The 16,366-nt window shown below is 47.0% G+C and overlaps 1 protein-coding gene across 1 annotated transcript in view; it reads right to left on the minus strand.

The window, feature by feature from the left end:
• LOC116999369 (phospholysine phosphohistidine inorganic pyrophosphate phosphatase) overlaps nt 1-16,366 on the minus strand; it is a 73,828-nt gene that overhangs the window by 1,009 nt on the left and 56,453 nt on the right. The gene's annotated exons all lie outside the window — the stretch shown is intronic.

Consider the following 16,366-nt stretch of genomic DNA (forward strand, 5'->3'; position numbering starts at 1 on the left):
ATGCTGTAAGGGACATCTCACTGCAAGCCTGGGACCCTACAAAATTACAAATAAATATTCTCCCACAGTTTTTTATCTAGAAATAAATAGAGAAAAGAACAATTCCCTTTCAATCTAGAGACACAGGAAGTCTTCACTTCAGTGAAATGAAGGTTCTGCCAGGTTTAATTTTACAGGACCACCATCCCTTGCAAACCCAGCAGTGGTGGTTTGAAACACCACCAGAAGAAGGTTCAGTCTCACCCTCCACCAAGTCCCCTCCCCAAAGCAGAGTGACTTGAAGCCATTTTTTGCCAATATTTAATTATCAGCACTGGCCTAACGAGGCACAGCTGCACAGTCCCATCCTGCTGATTCAGCAGCACTGCTGCTGGGGAGGGGGGCAGATGTGGGAGGCAGAAATTTTCCAAACCTCACGGTCCTGTTGTGGCTCTTGGGCTGAGAAACCCAACAGCTGCTGAAGGGAAAACATATGTATTCTGTATGCTTAATGACCTTCCTTTGGGAGAGAGATGGGAGCCCAAATGTCCACCTCCCACCTCTGCTGCTCCCTGGGAAGGACAAACCTTTATTTAGCACAGCCTCTCCGTGGGGAAGATGCATTTCCCACCGGATGCAGGGGAGGGCAGAGAGATGATGATGATGATTATTATTATTATTAATGATGTGCAGGATTTGGTGAGCACTTGTCTGTACAAGCACCAAATCATTTCTCCTGTCCCAGCACTGAAGCTCCCCAGGGCTGTTTCCTTCCTGCTCTTTTCTCAGCCGTGCTCCTCACGTCCAAGCCCATCCTCACAAAGGCATGGCCTCTTTTGGAAGCCCACACCGAGTGCTTGAGGCTTTACTTGCTGCAAAGCTGTGCTATGAACTAGGAATAATAAAATATTTTTATATTTTCAGCTGGTGTCCACCTTTCCTTGTGTCACCTGCAAAGCTGAGACTCCATGAAACAGACCCTGCATCTTATTTAAAGGGTGGATGGGTTTTTCTTTAAATACCCAAATTCTATCTTGTTATAGAGAGCAATGAGAATAATAATAATGATGTTTTTTAGGTTTTTCTCAATTGAAAAAGAGTTTGCTGATGGAGAAAAATCTTCACACATAAAGCAAGTAAAAATCCATCGTGTATCCATCCCTTCAGTGGTAATTATTGCTCACTCCTGATTTAACCAAGTGGCTTTGATGAACACAAAAATAACTCTGGGCATACAGTAAAATATCAATTTCTTGTCACTAATCCTTCATTTGAGTGGAGAACTAAATAAAGCAACGAACAGAACTTCTCTGTGCATTTTACACCCTGAAAGATGTTCCTTTCCTAGATTACACATTAGGAGAAAATTTTAAGAACTGCTTGAAACGAGTGCTTTTACAAGAAATTTTCAATTACACAGCACTCTTTGATCTATTAAAAGGATTTTGTGATTAATATCTGTGCTGACTACACAGAAATCCATCTGTAACTCAGCTGCTAAATGCCAGTCATCAAGGAAAAGTCCTGTATACACTTAATGTGTCCTGTGAAAAGGGGGTGTGAGTATGTATATGTACAGATATACATGAAATAAGGTATTTACACCCATTTTCCCAAATACCATGGGATCACAACACACTGCTGTCTCCACTGAAGTTAATATTAAAACACAATAAGGAAAGCAGAGAGCTGGAACAACCACACTTCCCTGCTCTCCTGCCTTTTCCTAGAGCTGCGCATGGAGTTTTTGTCCCTGTCAGTGCCACCACAATTCCTGTTTCATGTGGCCCCTTCCTTTGTCTCACAGGCATTTTGTGGCTCACAAAAGCAGCCAAGGGATGGGTTTGTTCCCCCCTCTGGCTCAGAGCTGCTCTTGAAGCGTCCGACCAAAGGGAACTGCGAGCAATAATCCCCAAACTCTAATGCCAAGAAACAAAGCTCCAAATGCAGCAAAACAACTCAGGAGCCCAAGTCTGGGTGCCAGGAGTGAGGCAAAAGACAGAGCTGTGCCATAAAACCTCTGGGCAAAGCCAGGATGCTGGAGGATGAGCCTTTATTCTGTTGTTCATAGGGAGCCCAGACCATGGCTCTACACCAGCCCCTTCTCTGGGCAGTTTGGGATTTTTCCTAAGAGAAACACCACCCACTGAGAGCTTTAAGATGCCCTGAGGTGAAGCACTGCTCTGGGGCTCAGCCCTGATGTCCTGGGGATTGTTTTGACACATCAGAGCCTCCCTGCACAAGGCCATTGGGTGCAGGTGGAAGCCCGAGCCAAGAGCAGATCTTGGTCTCACCAGCCCAGCTCAGCTTCTCTCCCAGTGACAACAACCCCTTGGCAACTGCAGCTCACACAACTGACACTGAAGGTTACTTTTTAATGCTTTCTTCTTTCATATTCCAGAAATAAATAAATAAATAAAGCATCTATAAATATCATTCATTTGCTAGGTCAGTTGAAGAAGTTAGCATTGAGCTAACTTTAGGACAGGCTCCTTCCGATTTTTTTCTCACATGGGACTCTGCTGGCAGAGAAGAGCATAAATCAAAATGACAGAAAATTATACACTGAAGCTGAACATGGAGCTGTCAGCACTCCTGGCCAGTGCACAAACTTGCTTGTGAAAAATCAGCTACAGCCTTGGGAAACACTCTCTTCTGTAAAGCAGGACTCCTTGGAGGGGCTGAGAGTGCCTGGAAGTGCACACAATCCTTCAGCCCAAACTGGCCATGGCACTGTGAAATGTGACACTCCTGCACTGCCTTTGGTGGCACCTTGCTGGCATTACAAAGGGCTCAGGGAAAGGAGTGGCTCAGCACAGATCCCTCTGAAACCGAGGGTGGTCCCTCCTGTCCTCATGGGGATGTTAGGAGAATGAGTTCCTCAAAAGAAAAGCCACCCAAAGGGACATGACAGCACATGAACAATATGAGCTAGTTTTAACAGGCTGCAGCTCAGAGGCTCCAGTTCCTCAAGTCCATCAAATTCTCCCCAGGAGATGACTGAACTCTCCTCTCCCAGGGGCCATTTATCACTGTCAGGGCTGCAGCAGCTCTGTGGCCCCTGGGGCTCTGAGCCAGACCCCCAGCCCACACTGAACTGCTTAGTTCAGATCACTGCTGCACTTGGAGACATCAGGAAGCACCAGGGTGCTGCAGGAAACTGGCTCTGCAATTTTAACTCTTCACTTGGGAACAGAAGCTCCAGGAATCAGAGAAATTCCTGCCTGTCAGAAAGTGATGGCTTCCTCCAGGTGAAGCACAAAACCAAAATCAGCTCCTGCAAGAATAGGAAGGTTGACTTCCTGTGTGGATTTCCACTTGGATAGGTCTGTTCTGACAGGCTGGACTCCCTGCCTAGACTCAGCTATCAGGAATGGTCTCGTTCCAACCTCTGTGCAGTTTTCTGGAATGTTCACCCAGATGCAGCTGAACATCTCTGAGGGGTGCAGGGATCTATGCCTGGTCCTTTCAGGCACTACTTGGAGTCTTGGAAACAAATACAGAGGAAGGATGACCCCAAACCCACAGACTTAGAGTTAATTCTTTTGTTTCCCACAGCAGTTGGGATTCCAGGTGTGGTCTGTGTGTTGAAGAGAGGACTGGATGGTGCTGTCAGCCAGTTCCCATGGCACTGTCACAGGGAATCACTGCTGGAAAGGGAACTGGACCTGCAGGACCTGCAATGTGACTGAGCCCCTGTGAGCTGGGAGCAAACCATCCCTCCAGGAGCCAAGTCTGAGCTCCAGGCCCTCCCCTCATGCTGTCCTACGAAACTTCACACACCACCTGGAATGGCCTCAGCACCTCCCTCCTGCTCTTCCCCAGCAAAACAAAAAGGGAACACTGGGTTACTGCATGGGCAAAACATTTAAGTGAGAAAAGCCCAGGTGGAGGTGGCTGACATGGGATAGCCATGGACACAGGGATGGAAACAGCATCAGGAACCAGCTCAGTCTGAGACCTGCTGAAACTTGACTTGGGAGAGAGAGAGCAGGCAGGGATTGATCAGCACCTGAGCAGAATCACAGGTTACAATCAGCTCTTACAGCCCTGCAGAAACCAGGCTAGGAAGGAAAAACACCGAGCAGGGTGAAGGCAAGGCACCAAAGTGAATCTGGAAAGGACAAATGGTCCCACACTGCAGTGCCACAGAGCTGCAGTCGTTTGGCAAAGCTGATGGCAGCTCTGCTGTCCCCCTGAGCTCCCAGCAGCACCACCCTTGGCACCCACCAAACCAAACCCCATCCCACAGCTCACCCTGCCTGGCCAAGGCATCTCTGTGCCACCTTTCAGACTTCACCAACTCCCTGACTGAACAGCACCAAATCCTGCTCCACAAAATGAGACAAAAAACCTGAGACCATTTCTCCTGACAGCATACTCTTCAAGGGCTCTTACCATGGCTGTAAAATATGCAAGATTGGGTTTAACAAGGTTTTCTTTATGAGGAATGCAAACAGACACTGTAACCTTTGCTGGTTGCTTTGGAAAGATGCAATAATTAGACTTGGTGCCATGAGTGAAACTCTCTTTTTTTCCTTTTGTGAAACATGAAATTTAATCAGTTTGGCACTGAAAACCCAGATAAATCACAGTGACTGACAGGTCCCTGATGGACAGCTGAGGGATGGTTGTAAAGCACATTTCCTGATCATACAATTAGAGAAAAACCTGCTCTGAAGTCAGTGACAGCACCCAGGGCTGGAGCAGCTCCCAGAACTCCAGGAAACTCCAAACCTGGACCCTCTCATGGCATGGACAGATCCCTGGGATAGGAAGGGAGGCTTTTGTGGTTTAAAAACTGGATTTTTGAGAGCTCCAAGCAAAGAAAACCTGTGCCAGAGCAAACCAGCATCCTCCACTGCTCTTCTCTTGCCTCCCAGAACTTCACAGCCACTAATTGTGTTTAATTGGGACTCATTTAAATGCAAGCATCCACAAACGGGTAGAAATTACAGCCAAATTGTTTGCTAACACCTGAAGGAAGTCTGTGGGCTTACGACTTAATTGTTCCCATTTATGTTAAAACTGCTGCAGTTCCAACTGAGCAGAATAAACCAGCTGAAGTCCAACACTTCTCCAGGTAATGCATCTCAACACGTGAACAATACTAAGATTGAGGGCACAGGGAGTTATCCTTCTGCATAGTTTACCTAAAAATAAAATCATATTAAATTGTTAAATGTTAGAAATCACAGAATCATGGAATGGTCTGGGTTAGAAAGGACCTTAAAGATCTCCTCATTCCATGGGCAGGGACATCTTCCACCTCCCCAGGCTGCTCCAAGCCCCTTCCAACCTGGCCTTGGACATTTCCAGGGATCCAGGGGCAGCCACAGCTGCTCTGGGCGCCCTGTGCCACCCTGCCCATCCTCCCAGGGAACAATTCCTGCCCAAAATCCCACCTAACCCTGCCCTCTGACAGTGGGAAGCTGTTCTCCCTTATCCTATCCCCTTCAGGCACTGGAAGGTTGCCATTCCCCACATCCTTGTTTTTCTGAATTTCAAGACATTTTTTGAGGTGAACAATTGTACTTTTCAAACATACATGCACTGAAAATTTAATTGTAAGTGTTTAATTGGAATTTGTTAGTTTGTAATCAGTTGGCTGCATGGAGATTCTCTAAGCAAAGATCTCAGATACACAATTCCTGGAGTAGCTGCTTAGAAAAGGGTGCTGAGAGCACTGGTAGGGCTGAAAGAGGAGCATGAGGAGTGCTTGGTGTCCCTGCTGCACTCTGCTCCACCAGGTTTTCCACCAGGTCTTTTTGATGCAGGACATCACTTTGGGAAGCAAGGAATAGGTTGGAAATGGGGATTGTAACCACAGATATGAAGAGGTTCAAGGAGAGCAAGTGGGACTTTGTCAAAATAAAGAAGTTAAATGACCAGAGGTGAGAGAACAGACCAAGAGCTGGAGGCTGGCAGGAGCAGAATTCCATGGGTTTCACATAAAAAGCTTGGGAGAGAGTCAGCACAAGCATTTCCCATACTCCTCTCCACAGGCATGACATTTACTGGTGGTGATTGCAAATTAACCCTTGAGCAATCCCAGCTCCTGGCATTTCTGCAGGGTGCAGTGACCATCCACTCTGAGCACACAGGGCTGAGGAAGCAGATGATGGCAGCTGTTTTCCTCCACCCATCCCTATTTATTTTCTCTCTCAGGAAAACCCAGCACATGTGAACATGCCAGATTAAGAGCTCTAGAGATTAAAAGCCCTGAAAGTCTCTGGAGGGGACACACACACCTCTACAGTCAGAAACAGGCACAAAAAGGCAGGATGGTGATGGGACAGAGGGCAGTCCTGGCTAAATGCTCTCATGTCATTACACCAGAGCATGAGATTTTATCAGTGCTGACTTCTTTCCCTTACCTCTAAAATCCCTCATGGAAAAACGCACTGGAAAGTCAAGCTGGTTTGAACAAATATTTAAACAAGCAGAGCACTGGTGTTCCGGCATCTGGGCAGCAATTTTCCTGTCAAAACTGCAGAGCTCTCTCATCTTGCACAGCCAGAGCAGTTCAGCAGGGGCCAGGCATTAAAAGTGTGCATACCAGCATGATGGTGGAGGAGAGGGAGCAGCACACATGCCTGATCTGGGTTTGGACTGGTTCCCAGCCTGCTGATCCCAAAACAGCTGCACACGTGTCCTGGGAACAGCTGGTACAGCAGGGAGAGCTGGAACCTGGTGGGCACAGGATGGGGGGGACACCCAGTCAACCCCTTCTGCCTCAGGGGGCTCTGGTCCCTCCTTCTCTGCCCATAATCCAAATATCTTGTGGGCTGTGAGCTGCTGTGGTCCCATCCAGCCCCAAATCCAAAGGTGCAGCCATCGTGGCTCCATGCTGGGTGATGGATTTGACTCCTGAGAAGACACAGGTGGGAAGGAGTCACTGCAGCAGGGGCTGCCATCCTCAGCCCCCTGAAAACCACTTCAATCCATCCTGCACAGGGATGGAGTGCACTGGTAATATTTGTTCAAGGTACTCTGTTAGGCCAACCAGAGCAGCCAAATATTTGAGAGCACAAAATGCTTCTGCTGCTGCAGAGGTGAACGTTCACCCTCAGCCACCTGAGGCTTCCCATCAGGCTGGACCAGACCCATTTCACCCACAGCTGTCTGTCCAAAAAACAAGATGCTCTGCCCAGGCTGGTGACCTGACCCTCCTCAGGAGCCTCCTGCTCAGGTCACCCCACAGGGAAAGCACACACAGAAATGGAATGGAATCACTTGGGTGATCACTGAGATCACTGAGCCCCAGTTCCCCAGCACTGCCAAGGCCACCACTGAGCCACATCCCCAAGTAACACACCTACAGGTCCCTTAAATCCTCCCAGGGATGGGGGCTCCCCTAGGCAGCTCTTTGCATGAAGAAATTCCTCCTGATGTCCATCCTGAGGCTGTTCCCTCTGCTCCTGTCCCTGTTCCCAGATCCCAAATCCTCCCGGTGTCCCCTCCTGGCAGGGAGTTGTGCAGAGCCAGAAATTCCCCCCCTGAGCCTCCTTTTCTCCAGGCTGAGCCCCTTCCCAGCTCCCTCAGGAATTCTCCAGCCCCTTCCCAACTCCCTCAGGAATTCTCCAGCCCCTTCCCAGCTCCCTCAGGAATTCTCCAGCCCCTTCCCAGCTCCCTCAGGAATTCTCCAGCCCCTTCCCAACTCCCTCAGGAATTCTCCAGCCCCTTCCCAACTCCCTCAGGAATTCTCCAGCCCCTTCCCAGCTCCTCAGGAATTCTCCAGCCCCTTCCCAGCTCCTCAGGAATTCTCCATCCCTTCCCCAGCTCCTCAGGAATTCTCCATCCCTTCCCCAGCTCCTCAGGGATTCTCCAGCCCCTTCCCAGCTCCCTCAGCTGCTCCCCATGGGATTCATGCTCCAGACTCTTCACCAGCTTTCTTTCCCCTGCTTATTCATCCCATGTCCATCCCAGTTTCTTAGATAACAAGTCTGGATAGGAAACAACCTCTGGAAGAGATGATTCTTTTCCCTACTGACTCTATTTAAACCAGATGACAAGCTCATAACCCAGAGCCAGTTCTTGGACAGCCGGAGTTAGGTGTAAAGAATCTAACTTTTCCTACAGTTTAGATTAAGTTCAGTGAGATAAATCCAGCCCCTTGTGCTCCTGCACACGGTGGAAATGAGTCCTGAATGCCAGGCACGTTGGTGTCAGTGCAGTGAGCCACTGGGGCACCAGAAGCTCTGCCTGTGGATGCACCAAGTGCTGCAGTGCAAGCACAGCACAGATGTTTCCAATAAAAGCAAAGCCTCCCTCTCCCCCTCAAAAGTTAAAGGCACATTTGCTTGTTTTCTGAGAAAATCTGAGAATTGCCCCTGCTCTGCCAAACTATCCAGTCTAACAGGGTGTTTGCAAGCACCCTGAGACTCAGCTCTGCCTGCTTGGATTAATTATTGATGACCTGCTCAGCTCTGCCAGATGACCCTACTCAATTCAGTAGAAAATAATTTTAAATGCCCCTGAGAAAGAATCTGGACATAAATATTTTCTTTGTGCATACACACAAACAGATGTGCATCTTAAATGGAGCTGATGCATTAGCTATTAATCAGATTTAATATTACACAGGAGTGAGAAAGATTAATTTCAAGGGGTGAATGTAAAGCTCAGTGGTGCTCAGACATCTTACTCTGTTAGATACTTTTAAAGACCTTAGCCTAAGAGAATATTTCATTGCTTTCCTTTAATACATCACTTACAAAATCCCTATGAAAGGTGTAAAATGAATGCTGGCTTCTGCATTTGCAAAGCATCTCACAGAGATTTAAGTCACAGAACTCTGGCAGATGCAGATTCTAGCAAGAAAGGAGCTTTGCAGATTATAAAAGAAAGAACTCTTAATTTAAGGTTTCAAATGCTGTGTGGAGAAGTTTGACTTAAAAAGTATTAGGCCAGATTGGCACTGATAATGCAACCCTGGAGACAAGACACTCCAAGTCACAGCTTTAAAAGACTGTTTCTCACCAAAGAAGAATTTGAGCTACCCCAAGGAGAATAATATTTGTCTCCAGATGCTGCTCACTAAATCAGCTTTAATTTTAAATGAGAATGAAACTATGAGCTATCTGTGCCACTCCCAGGAAACCCAAGCAGACAGACATGCAGCCAGCTCTCCTTCCAAAGGGAGGAACAGCCAACTCACACACGTGTTGGGAACCAGCACCACCCTGCTCCAAAACCCTTCTCACGTGGGGAGCCAAAAGGCACCTACACTGGAAAATTAAGGCACAATTTATATTTTTGTCTGCAAAATTGTTGGGCCTGGACAAGGCAGCAGCATGGGGTCTGTCTGACTTCTCTTCCCAGACCAGATTCCAGATAGGAATATCACATCCAACCCCCCTCAAGGATGTCAGGAACCCACCTGCTTCTAAATGTGCTCATGCTGAACTGATACAACAAAAAGGGAATATATTTTTGGGCTAAACCCCAGGAGTTCTGCCTTGGCTTTGAGTCAGTGCATGATGTCTCTGGAAGAGCTCAGGGACACCTGAGCACACAGAGCCACCCAAATAACTCAGCCCTGCTCTTCAGAAACTCCTGCTCCTTCTAAAGCAGAAACTTCACTAAAGCTGAATTCCAAATTACGGCTTTTCTGCTTCTGTAAATGAGATCTTCATAATCCTCTCTCTGCAAGTTTGCATGGCCTGAATGGCTGTCTGCCTTCCCTTCCATGACCACAGTGCCAAGGAAATGAAACTTGATTTGCTTGGGAGATTATTTACCAATACCTGGAAGCGTTCAAAAGGTTTGGATGGGGCTTGGAGCAGCCTGGGGTAGTGGAAGGTGACCCTTTCCAATCCAAACTATTCCATGACTCTATGAAGTGATGGAGCCTATCAGGTTTGCTTTTTGCCTTGTTCCAGAGATGAAAACCCCAGATTTGCTGAGCTGTTGAGCAGGTAATGAAGGGAACTTTGTGCAGCCTCCAGGATACTGATGGGGGTCACTGGAGTAAAATCCTAAATCCAGCAGGAAACAACACAGCTCTGTATGGACCAGCAATAGCCCACCCACACTGGATCCCTCTCATTTTTAACTGCACTGGGGAGCTCAGTGCAGAGGAAGGCAGGATGTCCTCTGCAGAGGAGGCTCACAAAGGTGGGAAGCTGTCAGAGGATGAGGACGCTGTGCTCACCGCCCCAGCATCGCTGCAGGAAACCAGCAGCACTGTGCCCTGGGAACACTGAGCTGCAGGGATGGTTGCAGCCTCCTCCTGCTCCTCCTGGCTCTCCTCCACCCCAGCAGGGGCTGAGGGAAGCCAGAGAGCACATTTCTCAAGGTGTCAAACCACATCTAGGCTCGTGCTTAAGAATGGATTACGGAAAGTGCGCTGAGCTGACGCTGTGAGTGCAGGGATTAAATCCCCGAGCTCCTGGCACCCAGCCCTGTGCCTGCACACAGGAACAGCCCAAGGTCTGTACCTGCTTCCCTCCAGCTCTGAGCTCCAGCTCCTCTGATGGAGGCTGCTCGTGTGTCTGCTCAGTGCAGACTCAGAGCCAACCCCTGGCTGAAACTTTCAGGAGTTTTGTCAAATATTGAGTCCCAGTCATGTCAACAGGGATGCTGCTGTGTGCTGTCAAAGAGATAACCCCACATTTCCAACAACTGGGTGATGAATATTTGGGTTTGGGATGCTTGGTTTCAGTTCAGGGAGCTCCACAGGCTCAGTCTGTGTCCTGTGCTAACTTGCACATCCTCCAGCATCATTTTCCCTGTCAGTCCCTTCCACTTCCATAAATACAATGGTTAAAAAATACTGTGGCACCTCCAAATAGCTCTTTAAAGGTAGCTTTTGTGGGACTGGCTGGACATTTCCCATGGCAGTTTATTGCTGGCTGTTACCACACAAACCACAGCCTGGAAGCACAGAATCATCAGCAGGGTGAGTTTGAACCACACCTGGCACACTCAGAACAGCACCAGGCACCAGTGCTGCTTTCAAACCCTGCCACATTCACCCTCCTAGGGCTGAGATGGTTTCTGAGCCAGCTCTTCATGAGCTCCAAGACCCAGAAGCCAAGGACCAGGCTGAGCAAGGTGCCCAAGTGGGCTGGGAATGAAAGGGAGCTTCTCCACCTCCAGTGGAGCTGGCAAGGCTTTCCCATTCCTTAGGAACAGACTGGACTTGGGACATTTCTTAGCCATGAAATCAATAAAAAAGACTTAACAGCTTTAGAACAGAGGAGGAAAAACCCCAAACAAACAAGAGCAGTGGCAAGGTAACTGCTTCACCTTCTTGGTATCTGCAGTATTTGCTTTCATCTGAGCATTGTGGTTGAGACCAGTTTCCTTTGCAGCTTCAAGTGAAGACTGATCCTTTGTAGAATGAGCAGCCCAGAATGAACAGCCCATAATACTGGTTTTAGCTGTGCTCCTGTAACCCAACCTGGCTCAAATGAAGTTTATTTACATACCATGTTCAATACCTTTGAGAAAACATAATACTTAAAATACTTCAAAGATGTACTTTGCACTGGAGGTGGGACAGCCAAGACTGTGGCCAGCACATATTGCTAAATTCCAAAGGCATTTCAGGGTGGAGATATTTGTCTGTGGAGTTAAAAACAACCCAACAATAACCCAGTCCCCTTCAAACTGCATTCAAAGCAGCACAGAGCAACCTGTGGAGGGCTGATCAATCCTCTGATGTTTCTTCTCAGTCTAAAATGAAGCAGTGGCTTGGGGGGGGTTGTGTGCTATGAAAGTATAATATATATAAATATAATAAAGGACCTTTTTAAACAAACCACCCAAGCCCTGACATGGAAAGGGCTTTAGCAGATCATAAAGGGACAGACTTCCTCTTCATCAAGTAAAACATTAAAGGAAATGTTCTAACTTACAGCACTATACATTAATGCTCAGCAATGTAAAGAGTTTAATTGCCTGTTGCTTTCCCACCATAAATTACTACCTGCAGCTAATGGAAAACCTTCCTCCAGACCTGTTTATGCACCTCACTCTCATTTCATACTCTCACATGGATGGAAAAAACAGCAAGGCAGCCTGGAGTTGTCTGAAGTCCCTGCAAATGGGCATGTCCTGAGAAAACAATGAACATTTAAGAATACCACATGTGTTTGGTACAAGTTGTTTGAGCAGCTCATCACATATGCAATATTCTGCAGGTTTTATGATTATTTATATTTTAATTTAATAAATAGCCAGTCAATATTAAACCATGCTGCCACTCACACACAGCTGTTTCCTCCCAAGGAAAGGGCACTTCCCTCTTTTTGAGGGAAAAAATAATCATAGAACCATGGAATGGTTTGGGTTGGAAGGGACCTTAAAGCCCATCCAGTTCCATCCCAGAGAAAGGGACAGGTGGCTTGAAGGAGGAAGAAAAATTACCCATCAGAGGGATGCAGAAATGCAAGGTGACATTTGGACCTGGGTTTCACTCTGCATCTGGGAGATGCTAGCTAGATACAAACCACAACAACAAGCCAGAATCCCAACCACTTTCCCAAAGGATTAATTAAGGAAGCCTCCCCCCCATTCAGAAAAAAATCTGGCTGGAAACTAAATAACAGCAACTGTTTACCCCATTAGAGCTGTGCAGTGAGACAGGAGAATCTCCTACAGCTTCCCACAACTCAAGATAAACATCTCTGTTGTAAAGCAAGAGCCTCTCCACTTTTATTGATGGAGACAGAAAGTGCCAGAGAATGGGAGCTGCTGGATGCAGCCTCTGATTAGCAATTAAGCACTTGGAGAGGGGCAAGGCTGTGGGCACAGCATCCTCCCCACTGATTCACTGAAAACCTTCTCACATCAATCAGCCATCCCTGTCATTTTAGAGCTGGGGTGACAAAGGAGCCTCATGGGGCTCTGTGCAGCCATCAGACCCAGCCTTTCCAGCCTGCAAACCTGGGGGAAGGTGCAGAGGGCTGTGGACAGACCTGTGCCCCCCTCACCAGGGGTGGGCAAGCCCCAGGGTGGCAGGGAGCCTCCAGGATCTGCACTGCACCAGGCATGATCCCTCTGGAACTGCCAGCAAGAACAGGATGGGACACAGGCAGGGGCTGGGCATGGCTCTGTGGAGCTCCCTGAGCAACCTGGGCTGGTGGAAATGTCCCTGCCCATGGCAGGGGGTGAATTAAATCAGCTTTAAGGTCCCTTGCAACCCAAACCATTCTGTGATTCCTCATGGAGCCCTGGGAGAGCATCACCAACCTGCACAGCAACGCTGTGACTGACTCTGGCACGTGGAGGAGACATCAGAGCAGGTATTTTCTCTACAAAAGGACTTACATAAACTCTGAATGCTCACACCAACAGTCCATGTCCTGAATTAAAACCTGCAAGGAGGCTGAGCCCGTGGATCATCCCAGAGAGGTTTGCAGAACTCATCTGACACTGCTGAGGGCTTGGCTTCCCCCTGCACCTCCTTCCCCATGAAAAGCTGCAGCTCAAAAGCCTGGTCCTTGGAGGGAGCACTGGTTTTTATCAGATGGTAACAATGAGTACATCATGAAATCATTTAATAGTTCTCATTAAATGCCTTGCTGGAGAGCAGCCCTGATTTATGGACACTATGCTGTGGGTATAAATAAAGCTGCAGTTTTGCTTGTAACACAGCTGGTCCCGAAAATTAATGTTTTGCTTTCCATAACCTTTGTACTCTCCCCTTCCTCTGCTACTATGGCAAAGCTCAGGGTGTGTAACTGGATCTCTCTGGGGGAGAGGAGACACGTCCAAGGCTCAGCCTGCCCTGGGATGCAGTTCCCAAGGACAGCCCTTACACGTGGATGCACCTCCCTGCTTCAAAACAAAACCCTCAAAAGCTGGAAGTGCTGCTGGAACAGCCTATCTCGGCAGGTCCAGCTCCAAGAAACGCTGATATATTTAGCACTGCTGCATAACTTTCCATCCTTAGCAGCCCAGTGTTATTCCTTTTTCTTTCTGTGGCCAGGGAATAGGACAAAAGCCACTCAAACCAGATGTACATCCGTCTCCAGAGGAGAGGAAATATGAGGCTGCTGTGACACAGGACAGTGGCCAGAGACATTTTTTAATGCTTATATTAACCACAGCACCTAATCCTAAGCAAACACTTCATCAGTAGGTTTTTTTTTAATTTTTAAATACCTTTTAGTCCCAGCACAAGGTGTTCACTGAGCACAGGGAAAGCTGCATGGCCAGGCAGATGTTGGGGAGGCTTAGGAGAAACAAGGAAGGGGAGCAGGGCTTTGCAATCATATGGTTTGCATCTGGAATTTACAGGCATGATAATTTTATAACCCTCTCCTTGCAGTTTTGAAGCAGTGCAATGTTGTTTGCTGCTGCAGGAAACATCCTCCTGCATCTGACAATTAATGTGGCCCTGAGCTGCACCACAGGCACTGGGAAGCTGGCAGAGCCACTGGAGTGCAAATGGGCACTTGTAATTAAAACATAAAGTCTTAAAGTTGACCAGTTTACTTCTGCTCACAGAAATCTGTTAAATCTGGTCGATTTTATATGAGTATATATGAGATTTTCTTCACAAAAGTTGTTTTCTAGTGACTTCATGTACTTCTTTTCTGGTTGAAACCAAGAAACCTCTTACTCAACCAAACATCTTTCATGTATACATAACACATGAGGCTGCAAAATGATTGCAAGGAGGGACTTCTGGGCAGGAGCACTCAAAGCACTGAGACAGCTGAGAACCAAACAATGAGAAAATCACCTCTAACCATAGCAGGAAGTGTGGGAAAGACTAAACTTCTTTTTAAAGAGCAATATTTTCACATTTCCACAGACACAGCCCCAGCTGTGTGCATATTCCAGGCACTAACTGTACATGGACTCACAACCTGCCCAAAACCAAGCCTTAGCTATCATCAGCCTTAGTTTAGCCACATATTTGGCCTCTAAACACGAAGAAATTCAGAATTTTTCCTTGGGAGGCAACGCAGATTTTGGCAACCGCGATTGAGTTTCAAACATTTGAAAGTAATTGCTAATGCACAAAGAAGCTGGAAGTGAGGAGAATTTTCCCCAGGTTGGAGATCAGTGCTGGTTTCCACTCCAGCAGCTCTTGAAGTCAGTCAGACTCAGTCCAACATGCCCTGCACAGATGTCAGCACTATCCCCAAAACACAGACACTCACAGACACGTACATGCATTTGGATCTCTGTTCCTCTGTAGATGGAGAGAATTTATATTCAATTACCTGCCTTTAAAATGATACATAAAGCAGGAAGACAACTTGTTTCAATAGGAAGAATTTATTGGACTAGTTTCTAGGGTGTATTTATTCACAATATAAATTTTTGCTAGGTGAAGGATTTAGATAAATCTGACCTAAAGACTCTGGCTCTTCTCTCCTACTAGTTAATGTCCTGATAATTAATAAAGATTTATTTTTTTCTTGGAATTTAGTACATAAAAATACATGGTCATTAATTCCAGAGTTTCTACTGAGCCACACAGCTGATCACAGGTTCCAATTCCATTTTTCTTGCCATGAACCTTTGTTTCATTTTATTGCTCTTTGGGTTTATGAGAGAGGCTGGGAAGGAGCAGAGGACATGGAGAACCTGCTTCTGCTTCTGACACTTGGGTACATCACTTGGCCTTTCTTGGTTTCCACAACTGGAAAATGAGAATAACACCTTGCTCCTTTGTGTGAGCACCTCAGAACTTCATTAGGGAAAAATCAGATACAGAAGAGTGAGGTGTTTCCAGAGCCTCCAAGATTAGGCAGGGAGAAGATTCAGAGTGATGGATGAATCTGTGGCCAAAAAGAAAATGGATCAGCCACAAACTGGGATGATGGCCTGGCCAGCTGGGAGCCAAAAATGGATTTTGGCATTGACTTCAAGAACTTCAGAGTTTGATTTTTCTACATTGCAGGACCTCATCTTAAACCAGAAACAACAGGATTTCTTGTCTTCCCATTCCCTCTCACCAACATGGATTTTGCACTCCTTAAGGACAGACTTAAACTCAGTTTTGGTAGGAACCTGGAGGAGACTGACAGGCAGTGAAACAACCCTGCAAGGAACACAACCAGCAATAAGAGGAAGAAGAGTGAGAGAAAATAAGGAGGAGTTGTTTGTGAGTCAGCACTGAGCCCCTCTGGGCTGGAGCAGCCATGGGATGTGGGCACAGCAATTTCAGTGATAAATTTGTATATAAAATATGTATATAAACCCTGGTCTCTCTGAGCAGCTGCCTTTTAATTGAGTGGGAATTGTTTCCTTGCAGCTGAGAGCAGGATTTGTCTCTCTATGTGCAATGATAAAAAAGAAGGAAAGGCCTTCTTAGATGATAACCACAGAAATTATCTTGGCCCTGCTAACACTGATACCAAAAATTCAACTGATAAGCCCCTCTCGTGACTGCACTTCTGCCAGAATAAATTTAGAAATT

The sequence above is a fragment of the Catharus ustulatus genome, chromosome 8 (genome assembly GCF_009819885.2).
Source record: "Catharus ustulatus isolate bCatUst1 chromosome 8, bCatUst1.pri.v2, whole genome shotgun sequence".
Lineage (NCBI taxonomy): Eukaryota > Metazoa > Chordata > Aves > Passeriformes > Turdidae > Catharus > Catharus ustulatus.